At 41.5% G+C, this 24,282-nt stretch overlaps 2 long non-coding RNA genes and 9 other non-coding genes across 11 annotated transcripts; all 11 read right to left on the reverse strand.

The window, feature by feature from the left end:
• Positions 1–134: 134 nt before the first annotated feature.
• LOC138360807 (uncharacterized) lies at positions 135–6,037 on the reverse strand. The gene is made up of 3 exons (XR_011226669.1): positions 5,985–6,037; positions 3,218–3,441; positions 135–560 (listed from the first exon to the last, which is right to left on the reverse strand). It is a non-coding gene; the product is annotated as an uncharacterized lncRNA (long non-coding RNA).
• Positions 665–857, reverse strand: LOC138360817 (U2 spliceosomal RNA). Its single transcript, XR_011226677.1, has one exon. It is a non-coding gene; the product is annotated as a U2 spliceosomal RNA (small nuclear RNA).
• LOC138360819 (U2 spliceosomal RNA) lies at positions 3,546–3,738 on the reverse strand. Its single transcript, XR_011226678.1, has one exon. It is a non-coding gene; the product is annotated as a U2 spliceosomal RNA (small nuclear RNA).
• A 43-nt stretch (positions 6,038–6,080) lies between the features above and the next one.
• On the reverse strand, positions 6,081–17,336 carry LOC138360805 (uncharacterized). The gene is made up of 5 exons (XR_011226668.1): positions 17,284–17,336; positions 14,405–14,632; positions 11,627–11,854; positions 8,863–9,090; positions 6,081–6,215 (listed from the first exon to the last, which is right to left on the reverse strand). It is a non-coding gene; the product is annotated as an uncharacterized lncRNA (long non-coding RNA).
• On the reverse strand, positions 6,320–6,512 carry LOC138360820 (U2 spliceosomal RNA). Its single transcript, XR_011226679.1, has one exon. It is a non-coding gene; the product is annotated as a U2 spliceosomal RNA (small nuclear RNA).
• On the reverse strand, positions 9,195–9,387 carry LOC138360821 (U2 spliceosomal RNA). Its single transcript, XR_011226680.1, has one exon. It is a non-coding gene; the product is annotated as a U2 spliceosomal RNA (small nuclear RNA).
• On the reverse strand, positions 11,959–12,152 carry LOC138360827 (U2 spliceosomal RNA). Its single transcript, XR_011226686.1, has one exon. It is a non-coding gene; the product is annotated as a U2 spliceosomal RNA (small nuclear RNA).
• LOC138360822 (U2 spliceosomal RNA) lies at positions 14,735–14,927 on the reverse strand. Its single transcript, XR_011226681.1, has one exon. It is a non-coding gene; the product is annotated as a U2 spliceosomal RNA (small nuclear RNA).
• A 277-nt stretch (positions 17,337–17,613) lies between the features above and the next one.
• LOC138360824 (U2 spliceosomal RNA) lies at positions 17,614–17,806 on the reverse strand. The gene has a single exon (XR_011226683.1). It is a non-coding gene; the product is annotated as a U2 spliceosomal RNA (small nuclear RNA).
• A 2,573-nt stretch (positions 17,807–20,379) lies between these two features.
• Positions 20,380–20,572, reverse strand: LOC138360825 (U2 spliceosomal RNA). The gene has a single exon (XR_011226684.1). It is a non-coding gene; the product is annotated as a U2 spliceosomal RNA (small nuclear RNA).
• A 2,695-nt stretch (positions 20,573–23,267) lies between these two features.
• On the reverse strand, positions 23,268–23,460 carry LOC138360826 (U2 spliceosomal RNA). Its single transcript, XR_011226685.1, has one exon. It is a non-coding gene; the product is annotated as a U2 spliceosomal RNA (small nuclear RNA).
• Between the last annotated feature and the right edge of the window lie 822 nt (positions 23,461–24,282).

Here is a 24,282-nt window from a genome sequence, read left to right on the forward strand (position 1 = left end):
TTGCACAATGACTACGTCATATTAGATGCCATTTAAATACCAAATCCAGTTCTCCACTAAATGCAGACACAAGTCTAACACTATTCAACCCATCTCTACCAGCCTTTTCATAACAAACCACTAAGCTACCTAAACCAGTTTCCACACTTATATAAATAGAGAAAAACTTCACCCTATATAACCTATCTCAGAAAACAAACAAAATCAATTAAAATTGCACTAACTGGCAACCCCCCATTCATAAAATCAACTTCTTTCCTTCCACACCAACCATCGTATTTCTTTGCTCGCACATAATCTTTAATCTAAAGTTATTAAATGATATTACTCACCTCACTCTCCTTCTTTCTCCTTCTTTCTCCTTCCTTCCTTCCTTCCTTCCTTCCTTCCTTCCTTCCTTCCTTCCTTCCTTCCTTCCTTCCTTCCTTCCTTCCTTCCTTCTCTCTAACTCGTTGCAGTTGTTCAGCTTCGACCCATCAAACCCGGACTCGACTGACTCACTTCTGCTGCTCGTTCCAAGGCTTTTTCCTCATACGATGTTGGCTGGTGTGAAGTAATTACTGCAATTCAAATTAACACGATTCATTAATGTACATAACCAATTAACATAATCGTCTCCTACTTGATTTTGACTAGTTGATAGGGTTGTTTTTGGTCTCCCCGAAGGGAGTGGACCGATCCCAGAGGTACTGCAATACCGGGCCGATCCGCGGCAAAGGTGGAGCAAGCTCCTAGCACTTCGCCATGTTGCAAAAATCAGTTTAATATCGAGGATCCCACATGGGGATCGTATCAGATATTAAGCTGATAAGAACAGATACTACACTTTGATCTTAGCCAAAAGGCCGAGAAGCGATAGGATGCATGGTTGCTCTGCAACACCAGGCAACAATTGCGGCTAGAAACCACGTAGCGAGTTTCAATTGCAAAAGGGCATGTGATTATCGTTGAGTAATATTCGAATTCAAGCATACATATAAACGCCATGCAGTAAAGGCTTTAACCATTTCTTACCTGATCAATGAATTTATATATATATATATATGCAAATTCATGATATTACATGGTTTCATTCATGAGTAGTGAATATGTAACTGGCGGCAAAGTGGTAAACAGACTCGCGTGGCGTTTCACGAATTCGCTCCTGGCCAGGGAGTATAGCGCTTAACTCTAATACATAAACCTCCATTTGTCATGTGTCTTAAGGTAGCTACAGCTTTTGAAAAGTACAATAACGAATTAAAAGTGCAAGGGGCCTGTTACGCCAACGCTCGTCAAAAAAATATAAATAGGAGACGTTCTCTCTCTGATACCATAACAGAAAACGAACAGCACTATTACGCGCCAACTATTCCATTTTTGTATATATATCACGACTTTTTCACATCTAACACTTTGCTTGATACATCGTTTTCATAACCGGAGACGAGGCGAAGCGAGGCAGGGCTGGGTGGCGAGAGGCTAGAGGCTAGAGGCTAGAGGCTAGAGGCGAGAGGCGAGAGGCGAGAGGCGAGAGGCGAGAGACGAGAGACGAGAGACGAGAGACGAGAGACGAGAGACGAGAGACGAGAGACGAGAGACTAGAGACTAGAGACTAGAGACGAGAGACGAGAGACGAGAGACTAGAGACTAGAGACTAGAGACTAGAGACTAGAGACGAGAGACGAGAGACGAGAGACGAGAGACGTGACGTGACGCCATGCCATGCCATGCCATGCCATGCCATTCAATGCCTTGTGATTCAATACCATGCAGTTCAATGCGATGCGATGCAATGACATGCGATTCGATGCCATGCGAGGCGAGGCGAGGCGATGCATCATCTAACATAACGTGATTCCCTGGAAAACGACTCTGTTGTTGAATGAACAACAAAGTTAAGATATAAGAAGATGTAAGTAATTCGAGAAGTCTGAGTACTGTAGGTACTATAGCAAATTCATTGCTTAATATATGTGAATGTGAATGTGTAAGGAATCCATCCATCGCTTTTACCGAGTATACAAATACTCGCTCATTGTTGGTGTTTAGGGAGGTAAATGAAGTATTGCAAAGCTAATTACGAAACTAGCTTTCACAATGACACATTTGGTGGTTGGTCGCTCGCTTTGCAAATTATAGTAGATTCTATATCAATTTTATTCGTTATTTTACGTGAATGAATGAATGAATGAATGAATGAATGAATGAATGAATGAATGAATGAATGAATGAATGAATGAATGAATGAATGTGTGCCTGCTTACATTGCCTAAATAAAATATGTAAATATACAGACGGTGGTGGCGTTTAGAGAGGTGAATGAATCATTTGAAATCTAATTAGGAAACAAGCATTCAAATGGAGAGGGGCGAGAGTGCAGGTGCGCTTGAACTTGGGTGGGTTCTGGGTTTCTTTGACGTATATATTATAGGTGAATGCGTGCATCGAATGCTCGATTGAAGTATATAAATACACATTGTTAGTGTGTATTGAGGTAAATGATGGATTGTAAAGCTAATCAAGACACTAGAATTCACTTTGAGGCTAGTGGCCGACTGGCAAGCGTGGAAGTGGCAAACGATCGTTGAGTTGCCGTGTAAGAGCACACCAAAGCAACACCTCCCTCCCTCCATCTCAACTCGAATTTCGTCTTTATTACGCATTGGTACAGTGCAGCAATGGTAAATTAAATAGATAAACGTCTAATCTTGATGTGTGTGTGAATATAATTTCGCCGTCAAAGCCGACTAAGGAATTCCGAGTGATATACACACCACTCCACCCTCACTCACAAGGGAGAGTGAGTAAGTAATTTCGTAAAAAAAAGAGAAGAGCATGCCAACAATGGGTAACTATTATAGTTAGGTTCTCGATCATAGTAAACCCGTTGATTTAGAGTTGATTTGCACAATGACTACGTCATATTAGATGCCATTTAAATACCAAATCCAGTTCTCCACTAAATGCAGACACAAGTCTAACACTATTCAACCCATCTCTACCAGCCTTTTCATAACAAACCACTAAGCTACCTAAACCAGTTTCCACACTTATATAAATAGAGAAAAACTTCACCCTATATAACCTATCTCAGAAAACAAACAAAATCAATTAAAATTGCACTAACTGGCAACCCCCCATTCATAAAATCAACTTCTTTCCTTCCACACCAACCATCGTATTTCTTTGCTCGCACATAATCTTTAATCTAAAGTTATTAAATGATATTACTCACCTCACTCTCCTTCTTTCTCCTTCTTTCTCCTTCCTTCCTTCCTTCCTTCCTTCCTTCCTTCCTTCCTTCCTTCCTTCCTTCCTTCCTTCCTTCCTTCCTTCCTTCTCTCTAACTCGTTGCAGTTGTTCAGCTTCGACCCATCAAACCCGGACTCGACTGACTCACTTCTGCTGCTCGTTCCAAGGCTTTTTCCTCATACGATGTTGGCTGGTGTGAAGTAATTACTGCAATTCAAATTAACACGATTCATTAATGTACATAACCAATTAACATAATCGTCTCCTACTTGATTTTGACTAGTTGATAGGGTTGTTTTTGGTCTCCCCGAAGGGAGTGGACCGATCCCAGAGGTACTGCAATACCGGGCCGATCCGCGGCAAAGGTGGAGCAAGCTCCTAGCACTTCGCCATGTTGCAAAAATCAGTTTAATATCGAGGATCCCACATGGGGATCGTATCAGATATTAAGCTGATAAGAACAGATACTACACTTTGATCTTAGCCAAAAGGCCGAGAAGCGATAGGATGCATGGTTGCTCTGCAACACCAGGCAACAATTGCGGCTAGAAACCACGTAGCGAGTTTCAATTGCAAAAGGGCATGTGATTATCGTTGAGTAATATTCGAATTCAAGCATACATATAAACGCCATGCAGTAAAGGCTTTAACCATTTCTTACCTGATCAATGAATTTATATATATATATATGCAAATTCATGATATTACATGGTTTCATTCATGAGTAGTGAATATGTAACTGGCGGCAAAGTGGTAAACAGACTCGCGTGGCGTTTCACGAATTCGCTCCTGGCCAGGGAGTATAGCGCTTAACTCTAATACATAAACCTCCATTTGTCATGTGTCTTAAGGTAGCTACAGCTTTTGAAAAGTACAATAACGAATTAAAAGTGCAAGGGGCCTGTTACGCCAACGCTCGTCAAAAAATATAAATAGGAGACGTTCTCTCTCTGATACCATAACAGAAAACGAACAGCACTATTACGCGCCAACTATTCCATTTTTGTATATATATCACGACTTTTTCACATCTAACACTTTGCTTGATACATCGTTTTCATAAACCGGAGACGAGGCGAAGCGAGGCAGGGCTGGGTGGCGAGAGGCTAGAGGCTAGAGGCTAGAGGCTAGAGGCGAGAGGCGAGAGGCGAGAGGCGAGAGACGAGAGACGAGAGACGAGAGACGAGAGACGAGAGACGAGAGACGAGAGACGAGAGACGTGACGTGACGCCATGCCATGCCATGCCATGCCATGCCATTCAATGCCTTGTGATTCAATACCATGCAGTTCAATGCGATGCGATGCAATGACATGCGATTCGATGCCATGCGAGGCGAGGCGAGGCGATGCATCATCTAACATAACGTGATTCCCTGGAAAACGACTCTGTTGTTGAATGAACAACAAAGTTAAGATATAAGAAGATGTAAGTAATTCGAGAAGTCTGAGTACTGTAGGTACTATAGCAAATTCATTGCTTAATATATGTGAATGTGAATGTGTAAGGAATCCATCCATCGCTTTTACCGAGTATACAAATACTCGCTCATTGTTGGTGTTTAGGGAGGTAAATGAAGTATTGCAAAGCTAATTACGAAACTAGCTTTCACAATGACACATTTGGTGGTTGGTCGCTCGCTTTGCAAATTATAGTAGATTCTATATCAATTTTATTCGTTATTTTACGTGAATGAATGAATGAATGAATGAATGAATGAATGAATGAATGAATGAATGAATGAATGAATGAATGAATGAATGAATGTGTGCCTGCTTACATTGCCTAAATAAAATATGTAAATATACAGACGGTGGTGGCGTTTAGAGAGGTGAATGAATCATTTGAAATCTAATTAGGAAACAAGCATTCAAATGGAGAGGGGCGAGAGTGCAGGTGCGCTTGAACTTGGGTGGGTTCTGGGTTTCTTTGACGTATATATTATAGGTGAATGCGTGCATCGAATGCTCGATTGAAGTATATAAATACACATTGTTAGTGTGTATTGAGGTAAATGATGGATTGTAAAGCTAATCAAGACACTAGAATTCACTTTGAGGCTAGTGGCCGACTGGCAAGCGTGGAAGTGGCAAACGATCGTTGAGTTGCCGTGTAAGAGCACACCAAAGCAACACCTCCCTCCCTCCATCTCAACTCGAATTTCGTCTTTATTACGCATTGGTACAGTGCAGCAATGGTAAATTAAATAGATAAACGTCTAATCTTGATGTGTGTGTGAATATAATTTCGCCGTCAAAGCCGACTAAGGAATTCCGAGTGATATACACACCACTCCACCCTCACTCACAAGGGAGAGTGAGTAAGTAATTTCGTAAAAAAAAGAGAAGAGCATGCCAACAATGGGTAACTATTATAGTTAGGTTCTCGATCATAGTAAACCCGTTGATTTAGAGTTGATTTGCACAATGACTACGTCATATTAGATGCCATTTAAATACCAAATCCAGTTCTCCACTAAATGCAGACACAAGTCTAACACTATTCAACCCATCTCTACCAGCCTTTTCATAACAAACCACTAAGCTACCTAAACCAGTTTCCACACTTATATAAATAGAGAAAAACTTCACCCTATATAACCTATCTCAGAAAACAAACAAAATCAATTAAAATTGCACTAACTGGCAACCCCCCATTCATAAAATCAACTTCTTTCCTTCCACACCAACCATCGTATTTCTTTGCTCGCACATAATCTTTAATCTAAAGTTATTAAATGATATTACTCACCTCACTCTCCTTCTTTCTCCTTCTTTCTCCTTCCTTCCTTCCTTCCTTCCTTCCTTCCTTCCTTCCTTCCTTCCTTCCTTCCTTCCTTCCTTCTTCCTTCCTTCCTTCCTTCTCTCTAACTCGTTGCAGTTGTTCAGCTTCGACCCATCAAACCCGGACTCGACTGACTCACTTCTGCTGCTCGTTCCAAGGCTTTTTCCTCATACGATGTTGGCTGGTGTGAAGTAATTACTGCAATTCAAATTAACACGATTCATTAATGTACATAACCAATTAACATAATCGTCTCCTACTTGATTTTGACTAGTTGATAGGGTTGTTTTTGGTCTCCCCGAAGGGAGTGGACCGATCCCAGAGGTACTGCAATACCGGGCCGATCCGCGGCAAAGGTGGAGCAAGCTCCTAGCACTTCGCCATGTTGCAAAAATCAGTTTAATATCGAGGATCCCACATGGGGATCGTATCAGATATTAAGCTGATAAGAACAGATACTACACTTTGATCTTAGCCAAAAGGCCGAGAAGCGATAGGATGCATGGTTGCTCTGCAACACCAGGCAACAATTGCGGCTAGAAACCACGTAGCGAGTTTCAATTGCAAAAGGGCATGTGATTATCGTTGAGTAATATTCGAATTCAAGCATACATATAAACGCCATGCAGTAAAGGCTTTAACCATTTCTTACCTGATCAATGAATTTATATATATATATATGCAAATTCATGATATTACATGGTTTCATTCATGAGTAGTGAATATGTAACTGGCGGCAAAGTGGTAAACAGACTCGCGTGGCGTTTCACGAATTCGCTCCTGGCCAGGGAGTATAGCGCTTAACTCTAATACATAAACCTCCATTTGTCATGTGTCTTAAGGTAGCTACAGCTTTTGAAAAGTACAATAACGAATTAAAAGTGCAAGGGGCCTGTTACGCCAACGCTCGTCAAAAAATATAAATAGGAGACGTTCTCTCTCTGATACCATAACAGAAAACGAACAGCACTATTACGCGCCAACTATTCCATTTTTGTATATATATCACGACTTTTTCACATCTAACACTTTGCTTGATACATCGTTTTCATAAACCGGAGACGAGGCGAAGCGAGGCAGGGCTGGGTGGCGAGAGGCTAGAGGCTAGAGGCTAGAGGCTAGAGGCGAGAGGCGAGAGGCGAGAGGCGAGAGGCGAGAGACGAGAGACGAGAGACGAGAGACGAGAGACGAGAGACGAGAGACGAGAGACGAGAGACTAGAGACTAGAGACTAGAGACGAGAGACGAGAGACGAGAGACTAGAGACTAGAGACTAGAGACTAGAGACTAGAGACGAGAGACGAGAGACGAGAGACGAGAGACGTGACGTGACGCCATGCCATGCCATGCCATGCCATGCCATTCAATGCCTTGTGATTCAATACCATGCAGTTCAATGCGATGCGATGCAATGACATGCGATTCGATGCCATGCGAGGCGAGGCGAGGCGATGCATCATCTAACATAACGTGATTCCCTGGAAAACGACTCTGTTGTTGAATGAACAACAAAGTTAAGATATAAGAAGATGTAAGTAATTCGAGAAGTCTGAGTACTGTAGGTACTATAGCAAATTCATTGCTTAATATATGTGAATGTGAATGTGTAAGGAATCCATCCATCGCTTTTACCGAGTATACAAATACTCGCTCATTGTTGGTGTTTAGGGAGGTAAATGAAGTATTGCAAAGCTAATTACGAAACTAGCTTTCACAATGACACATTTGGTGGTTGGTCGCTCGCTTTGCAAATTATAGTAGATTCTATATCAATTTTATTCGTTATTTTATGAATGAATGAATGAATGAATGAATGAATGAATGAATGAATGATGAATGAATGAATGAATGAATGAATGAATGTGTGCCTGCTTACATTGCCTAAATAAAATATGTAAATATACAGACGGTGGTGGCGTTTAGAGAGGTGAATGAATCATTTGAAATCTAATTAGGAAACAAGCATTCAAATGGAGAGGGGCGAGAGTGCAGGTGCGCTTGAACTTGGGTGGGTTCTGGGTTTCTTGACGTATATATTATAGGTGAATGCGTGCATCGAATGCTCGATTGAAGTATATAAATACACATTGTTAGTGTGTATTGAGGTAAATGATGGATTGTAAAGCTAATCAAGACACTAGAATTCACTTTGAGGCTAGTGGCCGACTGGCAAGCGTGGAAGTGGCAAACGATCGTTGAGTTGCCGTGTAAGAGCACACCAAAGCAACACCTCCCTCCCTCCATCTCAACTCGAATTTCGTCTTTATTACGCATTGGTACAGTGCAGCAATGGTAAATTAAATAGATAAACGTCTAATCTTGATGTGTGTGTGAATATAATTTCGCCGTCAAAGCCGACTAAGGAATTCCGAGTGATATACACACCACTCCACCCTCACTCACAAGGGAGAGTGAGTAAGTAATTTCGTAAAAAAAAGAGAAGAGCATGCCAACAATGGGTAACTATTATAGTTAGGTTCTCGATCATAGTAAACCCGTTGATTTAGAGTTGATTTGCACAATGACTACGTCATATTAGATGCCATTTAAATACCAAATCCAGTTCTCCACTAAATGCAGACACAAGTCTAACACTATTCAACCCATCTCTACCAGCCTTTTCATAACAAACCACTAAGCTACCTAAACCAGTTTCCACACTTATATAAATAGAGAAAAACTTCACCCTATATAACCTATCTCAGAAAACAAACAAAATCAATTAAAATTGCACTAACTGGCAACCCCCCATTCATAAAATCAACTTCTTTCCTTCCACACCAACCATCGTATTTCTTTGCTCGCACATAATCTTTAATCTAAAGTTATTAAATGATATTACTCACCTCACTCTCCTTCTTTCTCCTTCTTTCTCCTTCCTTCCTTCCTTCCTTCCTTCCTTCCTTCCTTCCTTCCTTCCTTCCTTCCTTCCTTCCTTCCTTCCTTCCTTCCTTCTCTCTAACTCGTTGCAGTTGTTCAGCTTCGACCCATCAAACCCGGACTCGACTGACTCACTTCTGCTGCTCGTTCCAAGGCTTTTTCCTCATACGATGTTGGCTGGTGTGAAGTAATTACTGCAATTCAAATTAACACGATTCATTAATGTACATAACCAATTAACATAATCGTCTCCTACTTGATTTTGACTAGTTGATAGGGTTGTTTTTGGTCTCCCCGAAGGGAGTGGACCGATCCCAGAGGTACTGCAATACCGGGCCGATCCGCGGCAAAGGTGGAGCAAGCTCCTAGCACTTCGCCATGTTGCAAAAATCAGTTTAATATCGAGGATCCCACATGGGGATCGTATCAGATATTAAGCTGATAAGAACAGATACTACACTTTGATCTTAGCCAAAAGGCCGAGAAGCGATAGGATGCATGGTTGCTCTGCAACACCAGGCAACAATTGCGGCTAGAAACCACGTAGCGAGTTTCAATTGCAAAAGGGCATGTGATTATCGTTGAGTAATATTCGAATTCAAGCATACATATAAACGCCATGCAGTAAAGGCTTTAACCATTTCTTACCTGATCAATGAATTTATATATATATATATGCAAATTCATGATATTACATGGTTTCATTCATGAGTAGTGAATATGTAACTGGCGGCAAAGTGGTAAACAGACTCGCGTGGCGTTTCACGAATTCGCTCCTGGCCAGGGAGTATAGCGCTTAACTCTAATACATAAACCTCCATTTGTCATGTGTCTTAAGGTAGCTACAGCTTTTGAAAAGTACAATAACGAATTAAAAGTGCAAGGGGCCTGTTACGCCAACGCTCGTCAAAAAATATAAATAGGAGACGTTCTCTCTCTGATACCATAACAGAAAACGAACAGCACTATTACGCGCCAACTATTCCATTTTTGTATATATATCACGACTTTTTCACATCTAACACTTTGCTTGATACATCGTTTTCATAAACCGGAGACGAGGCGAAGCGAGGCAGGGCTGGGTGGCGAGAGGCTAGAGGCTAGAGGCTAGAGGCTAGAGGCGAGAGGCGAGAGGCGAGAGGCGAGAGACGAGAGACGAGAGACGAGAGACGAGAGACGAGAGACGAGAGACGAGAGACGAGAGACGTGACGTGACGCCATGCCATGCCATGCCATGCCATGCCATTCAATGCCTTGTGATTCAATACCATGCAGTTCAATGCGATGCGATGCAATGACATGCGATTCGATGCCATGCGAGGCGAGGCGAGGCGATGCATCATCTAACATAACGTGATTCCCTGGAAAACGACTCTGTTGTTGAATGAACAACAAAGTTAAGATATAAGAAGATGTAAGTAATTCGAGAAGTCTGAGTACTGTAGGTACTATAGCAAATTCATTGCTTAATATATGTGAATGTGAATGTGTAAGGAATCCATCCATCGCTTTTACCGAGTATACAAATACTCGCTCATTGTTGGTGTTTAGGGAGGTAAATGAAGTATTGCAAAGCTAATTACGAAACTAGCTTTCACAATGACACATTTGGTGGTTGGTCGCTCGCTTTGCAAATTATAGTAGATTCTATATCAATTTTATTCGTTATTTTACGTGAATGAATGAATGAATGATGAATGAATGAATGAATGAATGAATGAATGAATGAATGAATGAATGAATGAATGTGTGCCTGCTTACATTGCCTAAATAAAATATGTAAATATACAGACGGTGGTGGCGTTTAGAGAGGTGAATGAATCATTTGAAATCTAATTAGGAAACAAGCATTCAAATGGAGAGGGGCGAGAGTGCAGGTGCGCTTGAACTTGGGTGGGTTCTGGGTTTCTTTGACGTATATATTATAGGTGAATGCGTGCATCGAATGCTCGATTGAAGTATATAAATACACATTGTTAGTGTGTATTGAGGTAAATGATGGATTGTAAAGCTAATCAAGACACTAGAATTCACTTTGAGGCTAGTGGCCGACTGGCAAGCGTGGAAGTGGCAAACGATCGTTGAGTTGCCGTGTAAGAGCACACCAAAGCAACACCTCCCTCCCTCCATCTCAACTCGAATTTCGTCTTTATTACGCATTGGTACAGTGCAGCAATGGTAAATTAAATAGATAAACGTCTAATCTTGATGTGTGTGTGAATATAATTTCGCCGTCAAAGCCGACTAAGGAATTCCGAGTGATATACACACCACTCCACCCTCACTCACAAGGGAGAGTGAGTAAGTAATTTCGTAAAAAAAGAGAAGAGCATGCCAACAATGGGTAACTATTATAGTTAGGTTCTCGATCATAGTAAACCCGTTGATTTAGAGTTGATTTGCACAATGACTACGTCATATTAGATGCCATTTAAATACCAAATCCAGTTCTCCACTAAATGCAGACACAAGTCTAACACTATTCAACCCATCTCTACCAGCCTTTTCATAACAAACCACTAAGCTACCTAAACCAGTTTCCACACTTATATAAATAGAGAAAAACTTCACCCTATATAACCTATCTCAGAAAACAAACAAAATCAATTAAAATTGCACTAACTGGCAACCCCCCATTCATAAAATCAACTTCTTTCCTTCCACACCACCATCGTATTTCTTTGCTCGCACATAATCTTTAATCTAAAGTTATTAAATGATATTACTCACCTCACTCTCCTTCTTTCTCCTTCTTTCTCCTTCCTTCCTTCCTTCCTTCCTTCCTTCCTTCCTTCCTTCCTTCCTTCCTTCCTTCCTTCCTTCCTTCCTTCCTTCCTTCTCTCTAACTCGTTGCAGTTGTTCAGCTTCGACCCATCAAACCCGGACTCGACTGACTCACTTCTGCTGCTCGTTCCAAGGCTTTTTCCTCATACGATGTTGGCTGGTGTGAAGTAATTACTGCAATTCAAATTAACACGATTCATTAATGTACATAACCAATTAACATAATCGTCTCCTACTTGATTTTGACTAGTTGATAGGGTTGTTTTTGGTCTCCCCGAAGGGAGTGGACCGATCCCAGAGGTACTGCAATACCGGGCCGATCCGCGGCAAAGGTGGAGCAAGCTCCTAGCACTTCGCCATGTTGCAAAAAATCAGTTTAATATCGAGGATCCCACATGGGGATCGTATCAGATATTAAGCTGATAAGAACAGATACTACACTTTGATCTTAGCCAAAAGGCCGAGAAGCGATAGGATGCATGGTTGCTCTGCAACACCAGGCAACAATTGCGGCTAGAAACCACGTAGCGAGTTTCAATTGCAAAAGGGCATGTGATTATCGTTGAGTAATATTCGAATTCAAGCATACATATAAACGCCATGCAGTAAAGGCTTAACCATTTCTTACCTGATCAATGAATTTATATATATATATATATGCAAATTCATGATATTACATGGTTTCATTCATGAGTAGTGAATATGTAACTGGCGGCAAAGTGGTAAACAGACTCGCGTGGCGTTTCACGAATTCGCTCCTGGCCAGGGAGTATAGCGCTTAACTCTAATACATAAACCTCCATTTGTCATGTGTCTTAAGGTAGCTACAGCTTTTGAAAAGTACAATAACGAATTAAAAGTGCAAGGGGCCTGTTACGCCAACGCTCGTCAAAAATATAAATAGGAGACGTTCTCTCTCTGATACCATAACAGAAAACGAACAGCACTATTACGCGCCAACTATTCCATTTTGTATATATATCACGACTTTTTCACATTCTAACCACTTTGCTTGATACAATCGTTTTCATAAACCGGAGACGAGGCGAAGCGAGGCAGGGCTGGGTGGCGAGAGGCTAGAGGCTAGAGGCTAGAGGCTAGAGGCGAGAGGCGAGAGGCGAGAGGCGAGAGACGAGAGACGAGAGACGAGAGACGAGAGACGAGAGACGAGAGACGAGAGACGAGAGACGTGACGTGACGCCATGCCATGCCATGCCATGCCATGCCATTCAATGCCTTGTGATTCAATACCATGCAGTTCAATGCGATGCGATGCAATGACATGCGATTCGATGCCATGCGAAGGCGAGGCGAGGCGATGCATCATCTAACATAACGTGATTCCCTGGAAAACGACTCTGTTGTTTGAATGAACAAACAAAGTTAAGATATAAGAAGATGTAAGTAATTCGAGAAGTCTGAGTACTGTAGGTACTATAGCAAATTCATTGCTTAATATATGTGAATGTGAATGTGTAAGGAATCCATCCATCGCTTTTACCGAGTATACAAATACTCGCTCATTGTTGGTGTTTAGGGAGGTAAATGAAGTATTGCAAAGCTAATTACGAAACTAGCTTTCACAATGACCACATTGGTGGTTGGTCGCTCGCTTTGCAAATTATAGTAGGATTCTATATCAATTTTATTCGTTATTTTACGTGAATGAATGAATGAATGAATGAATGAATGAATGAATGAATGAATGAATGACATGAATGAATGAATGAATGAATGAATGTGTGCCTGCTTACATTGCCTAAATAAAATATGTAAATATACAGACGGTGTGGGCGTTTAGAGAGGTGAATGAATCATTTGAAATCTAATTAGGAAACAAGCATTCAAATGGAGAGGGGCGAGAGTGCAGGTGCGCTTGAACTTGGGTGGGTTCTGGGTTTCTTTGAAGTATATATTATAGGTGAATGCGTGCATCGAATGCTCGATTGAAGTATATAAATACACATTGTTAGTGTGTATTGAGGTAAATGATGGATTGTAAAGCTAATCAAGACACTAGAATTCACTTTGAGGCTAGTGGCCGACTGGCAAGCGTGGAAGTGGCAAACGATCGTTGAGTTGCCGTGTAAGAGCACACCAAAGCAACACCTCCCTCCCTCCATCTCAACTCGAATTTCGTCTTTATTACGCATTGGTACAGTGCAGCAATGGTAAATTAAATAGATAAACGTCTAATCTTGATGTGTGTGTGAATATAATTTCGCCGTCAAAGCCGACTAAGGAATTCCGAGTGATATACACACCACTCCACCCTCACTCACAAGGGAGAGTGAGTAAGTAATTTCGTAAAAAAAGAGAAGAGCATGCCAACAATGGGTAACTATTATAGTTAGGTTCTCGATCATAGTAAACCCGTTGATTTAGAGTTGATTTGCACAATGACTACGTCATATTAGATGCCATTTAAATACCAAATCCAGTTCTCCACTAAATGCAGACACAAGTCTAACACTATTCAACCCATCTCTACCAGCCTTTTCATAACAAACCACTAAGCTACCTAAACCAGTTTCCACACTTATATAAATAGAGAAAAACTTCACCCTATATAACCTATCTCAGAAAACAAACAAAATCAATTAAAATTGCACTAACTGGCAACCCCCCATTCATAAAATCAACTTCTTTCCTTCCACACCAACCATCGTATTTCTTTGCTCGCACATAATCTTTAATCTAAAGTTATTAAATGATATTACTCACCTCACTCTCCTTCTTTCTCCTTCTTTCTCCTTCCTTCCTTCCTTCCTTCCTTCCTTCCTTCCTTCCTTCCTTCCTTCCTTCCTTCCTTCCTTCCTTCCTTCCTTCCTTCTCTCTAACTCGTTGCAGTTGTTCAGCTTCGACCCATCAAACCCGGACTCGACTGACTCACTTCTGCTGCTCGTTCCAAGGCTTTTTCCTCATACGATGTTGGCTGGTGTGAAGTAATTACTGCAATTCAAATTAACACGATTCATTAATGTACATAACCAATTAACATAATCGTCTCCTACTTTTTTGACTAGTTGATAGGGTTGTTTTTGGTCTCCCCGAAGGGAGTGGACCGATCCCAGAGGTACTGCAATACCGGGCCGATCCGCGGCAAAGGTGGAGCAAGCTCCTAGCACTTCGCCATGTTGCAAAAATCAGTTTAATATCGAGGATCCCACATGGGGATCGTATCAGATATTAAGCTGATAAGAACAGATACTACACTTTGATCTTAGCCAAAAGGCCGAGAAGCGATAGGATGCATGGTTGCTCTGCAACACCAGGCAACAATTGCGGCTAGAAACCACGTAGCGAGTTTCAATTGCAAAAGGGCATGTGATTATCGTTGAGTAATATTCGAATTCAAGCATACATATAAACGCCATGCAGTAAAGGCTTTAACCATTTCTTACCTGATCAATGAATTTATATATATATATATGCAAATTCATGATATTACATGGTTTCATTCATGAGTAGTGAATATGTAACTGGCGGCAAAGTGGTAAACAGACTCGCGTGGCGTTTCACGAATTCGCTCCTGGCCAGGGAGTATAGCGCTTAACTCTAATACATAAACCTCCATTTGTCATGTGTCTTAAGGTAGCTACAGCTTTTGAAAAGTACAATAACGAATTAAAAGTGCAAGGGGCCTGTTACGCCAACGCTCGTCAAAAAATATAAATAGGAGACGTTCTCTCTCTGATACCATAACAGAAAACGAACAGCACTATTACGCGCCAACTATTCCATTTTTGTATATATATCACGACTTTTTCACATCTAACACTTTGCTTGATACATCGTTTTCATAAACCGGAGACGAGGCGAAGCGAGGCAGGGCTGGGTGGCGAGAGGCTAGAGGCTAGAGGCTAGAGGCTAGAGGCGAGAGGCGAGAGGCGAGAGGCGAGAGGCGAGAGACGAGAGACGAGAGACGAGAGACGAGAGACGAGAGACGAGAGACGAGAGACGAGAGACTAGACTAGAGACTAGAGACGAGAGACGAGAGACGAGAGACTAGAGACTAGAGACTAGAGACTAGAGACTAGAGACGAGAGACGAGAGACGAGAGACGAGAGACGTGACGTGACGCCATGCCATGCCATGCCATGCCATGCCATTCAATGCCTTGTGATTCAATACCATGCAGTTCAATGCGATGCGATGCAATGACATGCGATTCGATGCCATGCGAGGCGAGGCGAGGCGATGCATCATCTAACATAACGTGATTCCCTGGAAAACGACTCTGTTGTTGAATGAACAACAAAGTTAAGATATAAGAAGATGTAAGTAATTCGAGAAGTCTGAGTACTGTAGGTACTATAGCAAATTCATTGCTTAATATATGTGAATGTGAATGTGTAAGGAATCCATCCATCGCTTTTACCGAGTATACAAATACTCGCTCATTGTTGGTGTTTAGGGAGGTAAATGAAGTATTGCAAAGCTAATTACGAAACTAGCTTTCACAATGACACATTTGGTGGTTGGTCGCTCGCTTTGCAAATTATAGTAGATTCTATATCAATTTTATTCGTTATTTTACGTGAATGAATGAATGAATGAATGAATGAATGAATGAATGAATGAATGAATGAATGAATGAATGAATGAATGAATGAATGTGTGCCTGCTTACATTGCCTAAATAAAATATGTAAATATACAGACGGTGGTGGCGTTTAGAGAGGTGAATGAATCATTTGAAATCTAATTAGGAAACAAGCATTCAAATGGAGAGGGGCGAGAGTGCAGGTGCGCTTGAACTTGGGTGGGTTCTGGGTTTCTTTGACGTATATATTATAGGTGAATGCGTGCATCGAATGCTCGATTGAAGTATATAAATACACATTGTTAGTGTGTATTGAGGTAAATGATGGATTGTAAAGCTAATCAAGACACTAGAATTCACTTTGAGGCTAGTGGCCGACTGGCAAGCGTGGAAGTGGCAAACGATCGTTGAGTTGCCGTGTAAGAGCACACCAAAGCAACACCTCCCTCCCTCCATCTCAACTCGAATTTCGTCTTTATTACGCATTGGTACAGTGCAGCAATGGTAAATTAAATAGATAAACGTCTAATCTTGATGTGTGTGTGAATATAATTTCGCCGTCAAAGCCGACTAAGGAATTCCGAGTGATATACACACCACTCCACCCTCACTCACAAGGGAGAGTGAGTAAGTAATTTCGTAAAAAAAAGAGAAGAGCATGCCAACAATGGGTAACTATTATAGTTAGGTTCTCGATCATAGTAAACCCGTTGATTTAGAGTTGATTTGCACAATGACTACGTCATATTAGATGCCATTTAAATACCAAATCCAGTTCTCCACTAAATGCAGACACAAGTCTAACACTATTCAACCCATCTCTACCAGCCTTTTCATAACAAACCACTAAGCTACCTAAACCAGTTTCCACACTTATATAAATAGAGAAAAACTTCACCCTATATAACCTATCTCAGAAAACAAACAAAATCAATTAAAATTGCACTAACTGGCAACCCCCCATTCATAAAATCAACTTCTTTCCTTCCACACCAACCATCGTATTTCTTTGCTCGCACATAATCTTTAATCTAAAGTTATTAAATGATATTACTCACCTCACTCTCCTTCTTTCTCCTTCTTTCTCCTTCCTTCCTTCCTTCCTTCCTTCCTTCCTTCTTCTTCCTTCCTTCCTTCCTTCCTTCCTTCCTTCCTTCCTTCCTTCTCTCTAACTCGTTGCAGTTGTTCAGCTTCGACCCATCAAACCCGGACTCGACTGACTCACTTCTGCTGCTCGTTCCAAGGCTTTTTCCTCATACGATGTTGGCTGGTGTGAAGTAATTACTGCAATTCAAATTAACACGATTCATTAATGTACATAACCAATTAACATAATCGTCTCCTACTTGATTTTGACTAGTTGATAGGGTTGTTTTTGGTCTCCCCGAAGGGAGTGGACCGATCCCAGAGGTACTGCAATACCGGGCCGATCCGCGGCAAAGGTGGAGCAAGCTCCTAGCACTTCGCCATGTTGCAAAAATCAGTTTAATATCGAGGATCCCACATGGGGATCGTATCAGATATTAAGCTGATAAGAACAGATACTACACTTTGATCTTAGCCAAAAGGCCGAGAAGCGATAGGATGCATGGTTGCTCTGCAACACCAGGCAACAATTGCGGCTAGAAACCACGTAGCGAGTTTCAATTGCAAAAGGGCATGTGATTATCGTTGAGTAATATTCGAATTCAAGCATACATATAAACGCCATGCAGTAAAGGCTTTAACCATTTCTTACCTGATCAATGAATTTATATATATATATATGCAAATTCATGATATTACATGGTTTCATTCATGAGTAGTGAATATGTAACTGGCGGCAAAGTGGTAAACAGACTCGCGTGGCGTTTCACGAATTCGCTCCTGGCCAGGGAGTATAGCGCTTAACTCTAATACATAAACCTCCATTTGTCATGTGTCTTAAGGTAGCTACAGCTTTTGAAAAGTACAATAACGAATTAAAAGTGCAAGGGGCCTGTTACGCCAACGCTCGTCAAAAAATATAAATAGGAGACGTTCTCTCTCTGATACCATAACAGAAAACGAACAGCACTATTACGCGCCAACTATTCCATTTTTGTATATATATCACGACTTTTTCACATCTAACACTTTGCTTGATACATCGTTTTCATAAACCGGAGACGAGGCGAAGCGAGGCAGGGCTGGGTGGCGAGAGGCTAGAGGCTAGAGGCTAGAGGCTAGAGGCGAGAGGCGAGAGGCGAGAGGCGAGAGACGAGAGACGAGAGACGAGACGAGACGAGAGACGAGAGACGAGAGACGAGAGACGTGACGTGACGCCATGCCATGCCATGCCATGCCATGCCATTCAATGCCTTGTGATTCAATACCATGCAGTTCAATGCGATGCGATGCAATGACATGCGATTCGATGCCATGCGAGGCGAGGCGAGGCGATGCATCATCTAACATAACGTGATTCCCTGGAAAACGACTCTGTTGTTGAATGAACAACAAAGTTAAGATATAAGAAGATGTAAGTAATTCGAGAAGTCTGAGTACTGTAGGTACTATAGCAAATTCATTGCTTAATATATGTGAATGTGAATGTGTAAGGAATCCATCCATCGCTTTTACCGAGTATACAAATACTCGCTCATTGTTGGTGTTTAGGGAGGTAAATGAAGTATTGCAAAGCTAATTACGAAACTAGCTTTCACAATGACACATTTGGTGGTTGGTCGCTCGCTTTGCAAATTATAGTAGATTCTATATCAATTTTATTCGTTATTTTACGTGAATGAATGAATGAATGAATGAATGAATGAATGAATGAATGAATGAATGAATGAATGAATGAATGAATGAATGAATGTGTGCCTGCTTACATTGCCTAAATAAAATATGTAAATATACAGACGGTGGTGGCGTTTAGAGAGGTGAATGAATCATTTGAAATCTAATTAGGAAACAAGCATTCAAATGGAGAGGGGCGAGAGTGCAGGTGCGCTTGAACTTGGGTGGGTTCTGGGTTTCTTTGACGTATATATTATAGGTGAATGCGTGCATCGAATGCTCGATTGAAGTATATAAATACACATTGTTAGTGTGTATTGAGGTAAATGATGGATTGTAAAGCTAATCAAGACACTAGAATTCACTTTGAGGCTAGTGGCCGACTGGCAAGCGTGGAAGTGGCAAACGATCGTTGAGTTGCCGTGTAAGAGCACACCAAAGCAACACCTCCCTCCCTCCATCTCAACTCGAATTTCGTCTTTATTACGCATTGGTACAGTGCAGCAATGGTAAATTAAATAGATAAACGTCTAATCTTGATGTGTGTGTGAATATAATTTCGCCGTCAAAGCCGACTAAGGAATTCCGAGTGATATACACACCACTCCACCCTCACTCACAAGGGAGAGTGAGTAAGTAATTTCGTAAAAAAAAGAGAAGAGCATGCCAACAATGGGTAACTATTATAGTTAGGTTCTCGATCATAGTAAACCCGTTGATTTAGAGTTGATTTGCACAATGACTACGTCATATTAGATGCCATTTAAATACCAAATCCAGTTCTCCACTAAATGCAGACACAAGTCTAACACTATTCAACCCATCTCTACCAGCCTTTTCATAACAAACCACTAAGCTACCTAAACCAGTTTCCACACTTATATAAATAGAGAAAAACTTCACCCTATATAACCTATCTCAGAAAACAAACAAAATCAATTAAAATTGCACTAACTGGCAACCCCCCATTCATAAAATCAACTTCTTTCCTTCCACACCAACCATCGTATTTCTTTGCTCGCACATAATCTTTAATCTAAAGTTATTAAATGATATTACTCACCTCACTCTCCTTCTTTCTCCTTCTTTCTCCTTCTTCCTTCCTTCCTTCCTTCCTTCCTTCCTTCCTTCCTTCCTTCCTTCCTTCCTTCCTTCCTTCCTTCCTTCCTTCTCTCTAACTCGTTGCAGTTGTTCAGCTTCGACCCATCAAACCCGGACTCGACTGACTCACTTCTGCTGCTCGTTCCAAGGCTTTTTCCTCATACGATGTTGGCTGGTGTGAAGTAATTACTGCAATTCAAATTAACACGATTCATTAATGTACATAACCAATTAACATAATCGTCTCCTACTTGATTTTGACTAGTTGATAGGGTTGTTTTTGGTCTCCCCGAAGGGAGTGGACCGATCCCAGAGGTACTGCAATACCGGGCCGATCCGCGGCAAAGGTGGAGCAAGCTCCTAGCACTTCGCCATGTTGCAAAAATCAGTTTAATATCGAGGATCCCACATGGGGATCGTATCAGATATTAAGCTGATAAGAACAGATACTACACTTTGATCTTAGCCAAAAGGCCGAGAAGCGATAGGATGCATGGTTGCTCTGCAACACCAGGCAACAATTGCGGCTAGAAACCACGTAGCGAGTTTCAATTGCAAAAGGGCATGTGATTATCGTTGAGTAATATTCGAATTCAAGCATACATATAAACGCCATGCAGTAAAGGCTTTAACCATTTCTTACCTGATCAATGAATTTATATATATATATATATGCAAATTCATGATATTACATGGTTTCATTCATGAGTAGTGAATATGTAACTGGCGGCAAAGTGGTAAACAGACTCGCGTGGCGTTTCACGAATTCGCTCCTGGCCAGGGAGTATAGCGCTTAACTCTAATACATAAACCTCCATTTGTCATGTGTCTTAAGGTAGCTACAGCTTTTGAAAAGTACAATAACGAATTAAAAGTGCAAGGGGCCTGTTACGCCAACGCTCGTCAAAAAATATAAATAGGAGACGTTCTCTCTCTGATACCATAACAGAAAACGAACAGCACTATTACGCGCCAACTATTCCATTTTTGTATATATATCACGACTTTTTCACATCTAACACTTTGCTTGATACATCGTTTTCATAAACCGGAGACGAGGCGAAGCGAGGCAGGGCTGGGTGGCGAGAGGCTAGAGGCTAGAGGCTAGAGGCTAGAGGCGAGAGGCGAGAGGCGAGAGGCGAGAGACGAGAGACGAGAGACGAGAGACGAGAGACGAGAGACGAGAGACGAGAGACGAGAGACGAGAGACGAGAGACTAGAGACTAGAGACTAGAGACGAGAGACGAGAGACGAGAGACTAGAGACTAGAGACTAGAGACTAGAGACTAGAGACGAGAGACGAGAGACGAGAGACGAGAGACGTGACGTGACGCCATGCCATGCCATGCCATGCCATGCCATTCAATGCCTTGTGATTCAATACCATGCAGTTCAATGCGATGCGATGCAATGACATGCGATTCGATGCCATGCGAGGCGAGGCGAGGCGATGCATCATCTAACATAACGTGATTCCCTGGAAAACGACTCTGTTGTTGAATGAACAACAAAGTTAAGATATAAGAAGATGTAAGTAATTCGAGAAGTCTGAGTACTGTAGGTACTATAGCAAATTCATTGCTTAATATATGTGAATGTGAATGTGTAAGGAATCCATCCATCGCTTTTACCGAGTATACAAATACTCGCTCATTGTTGGTGTTTAGGGAGGTAAATGAAGTATTGCAAAGCTAATTACGAAACTAGCTTTCACAATGACACATTTGGTGGTTGGTCGCTCGCTTTGCAAATTATAGTAGATTCTATATCAATTTTATTCGTTATTTTACGTGAATGAATGAATGAATGAATGAATGAATGAATGAATGAATGAATGAATGAATGAATGAATGAATATGAATGAATGTGTGCCTGCTTACATTGCCTAAATAAAATATGTAAATATACAGACGGTGGTGGCGTTTAGAGAGGTGAATGAATCATTTGAAATCTAATTAGGAAACAAGCATTCAAATGGAGAGGGGCGAGAGTGCAGGTGCGCTTGAACTTGGGTGGGTTCTGGGTTTCTTTGACGTATATATTATAGGTGAATGCGTGCATCGAATGCTCGATTGAAGTATATAAATACACATTGTTAGTGTGTATTGAGGTAAATGATGGATTGTAAAGCTAATCAAGACACTAGAATTCACTTTGAGGCTAGTGGCCGACTGGCAAGCGTGGAAGTGGCAAACGATCGTTGAGTTGCCGTGTAAGAGCACACCAAAGCAACACCTCCCTCCCTCCATCTCAACTCGAATTTCGTCTTTATTACGCATTGGTACAGTGCAGCAATGGTAAATTAAATAGATAAACGTCTAATCTTGATGTGTGTGTGAATATAATTTCGCCGTCAAAGCCGACTAAGGAATTCCGAGTGATATACACACCACTCCACCCTCACTCACAAGGGAGAGTGAGTAAGTAATTTCGTAAAAAAAAGAGCATGCCAACAATGGGTAACTATTATAGTTAGGTTCTCGATCATAGTAAACCCGTTGATTTAGAGTTGATTTGCACAATGACTACGTCATATTAGATGCCATTTAAATACCAAATCCAGTTCTCCACTAAATGCAGACACAAGTCTAACACTATTCAACCCATCTCTACCAGCCTTTTCATAACAAACCACTAAGCTACCTAAACCAGTTTCCACACTTATATAAATAGAGAAAAACTTCACCCTATATAACCTATCTCAGAAAACAAACAAAATCAATTAAAATTGCACTAACTGGCAACCCCCCATTCATAAAATCAACTTCTTTCCTTCCACACCAACCATCGTATTTCTTTGCTCGCACATAATCTTTAATCTAAAGTTATTAAATGATATTACTCACCTCACTCTCCTTCTTTCTCCTTCTTTCTCCTTCCTTCCTTCCTTCCTTCCTTCCTTCCTTCCTTCCTTCTTCCTTCCTTCCTTCCTTCCTTCCTTCCTTCCTTCCTTCCTTCTCTCTAACTCGTTGCAGTTGTTCAGCTTCGACCCATCAAACCCGGACTCGACTGACTCACTTCTGCTGCTCGTTCCAAGGCTTTTTCCTCATACGATGTTGGCTGGTGTGAAGTAATTACTGCAATTCAAATTAACACGATTCATTAATGTACATAACCAATTAACATAATCGTCTCCTACTTGATTTTGACTAGTTGATAGGGTTGTTTTTGGTCTCCCCGAAGGGAGTGGACCGATCCCAGAGGTACTGCAATACCGGGCCGATCCGCGGCAAAGGTGGAGCAAGCTCCTAGCACTTCGCCATGTTGCAAAAATCAGTTTAATATCGAGGATCCCACATGGGGATCGTATCAGATATTAAGCTGATAAGAACAGATACTACACTTTGATCTTAGCCAAAAGGCCGAGAAGCGATAGGATGCATGGTTGCTCTGCAACACCAGGCAACAATTGCGGCTAGAAACCACGTAGCGAGTTTCAATTGCAAAAGGGCATGTGATTATCGTTGAGTAATATTCGAATTCAAGCATACATATAAACGCCATGCAGTAAAGGCTTTAACCATTTCTTACCTGATCAATGAATTTATATATATATATATATGCAAATTCATGATATTACATGGTTTCATTCATGAGTAGTGAATATGTAACTGGCGGCAAAGTGGTAAACAGACTCGCGTGGCGTTTCACGAATTCGCTCCTGGCCAGGGAGTATAGCGCTTAACTCTAATACATAAACCTCCATTTGTCATGTGTCTTAAGGTAGCTACAGCTTTTGAAAAGTACAATAACGAATTAAAAGTGCAAGGGGCCTGTTACGCCAACGCTCGTCAAAAAATATAAATAGGAGACGTTCTCTCTCTGATACCATAACAGAAAACGAACAGCACTATTACGCGCCAACTATTCCATTTTTGTATATATATCACGACTTTTTCACATCTAACACTTTGCTTGATACATCGTTTTCATAAACCGGAGACGAGGCGAAGCGAGGCAGGGCTGGGTGGCGAGAGGCTAGAGGCTAGAGGCTAGAGGCTAGAGGCTAGAGGCGAGAGGCGAGAGGCGAGAGGCGAGAGGCGAGAGACGAGAGACGAGAGACGAGAGACGAGAGACGAGAGACGAGAGACGAGAGACGAGAGACTAGAGACTAGAGACTAGAGACGAGAGACGAGAGACGAGAGACTAGAGACTAGAGACTAGAGACTAGAGACTAGAGACGAGAGACGAGAGAC

Source organism: Procambarus clarkii, unplaced genomic scaffold, assembly GCF_040958095.1.
Source record: "Procambarus clarkii isolate CNS0578487 unplaced genomic scaffold, FALCON_Pclarkii_2.0 HiC_scaffold_122, whole genome shotgun sequence".
In the NCBI taxonomy this organism is placed as follows: domain Eukaryota; kingdom Metazoa; phylum Arthropoda; class Malacostraca; order Decapoda; family Cambaridae; genus Procambarus; species Procambarus clarkii.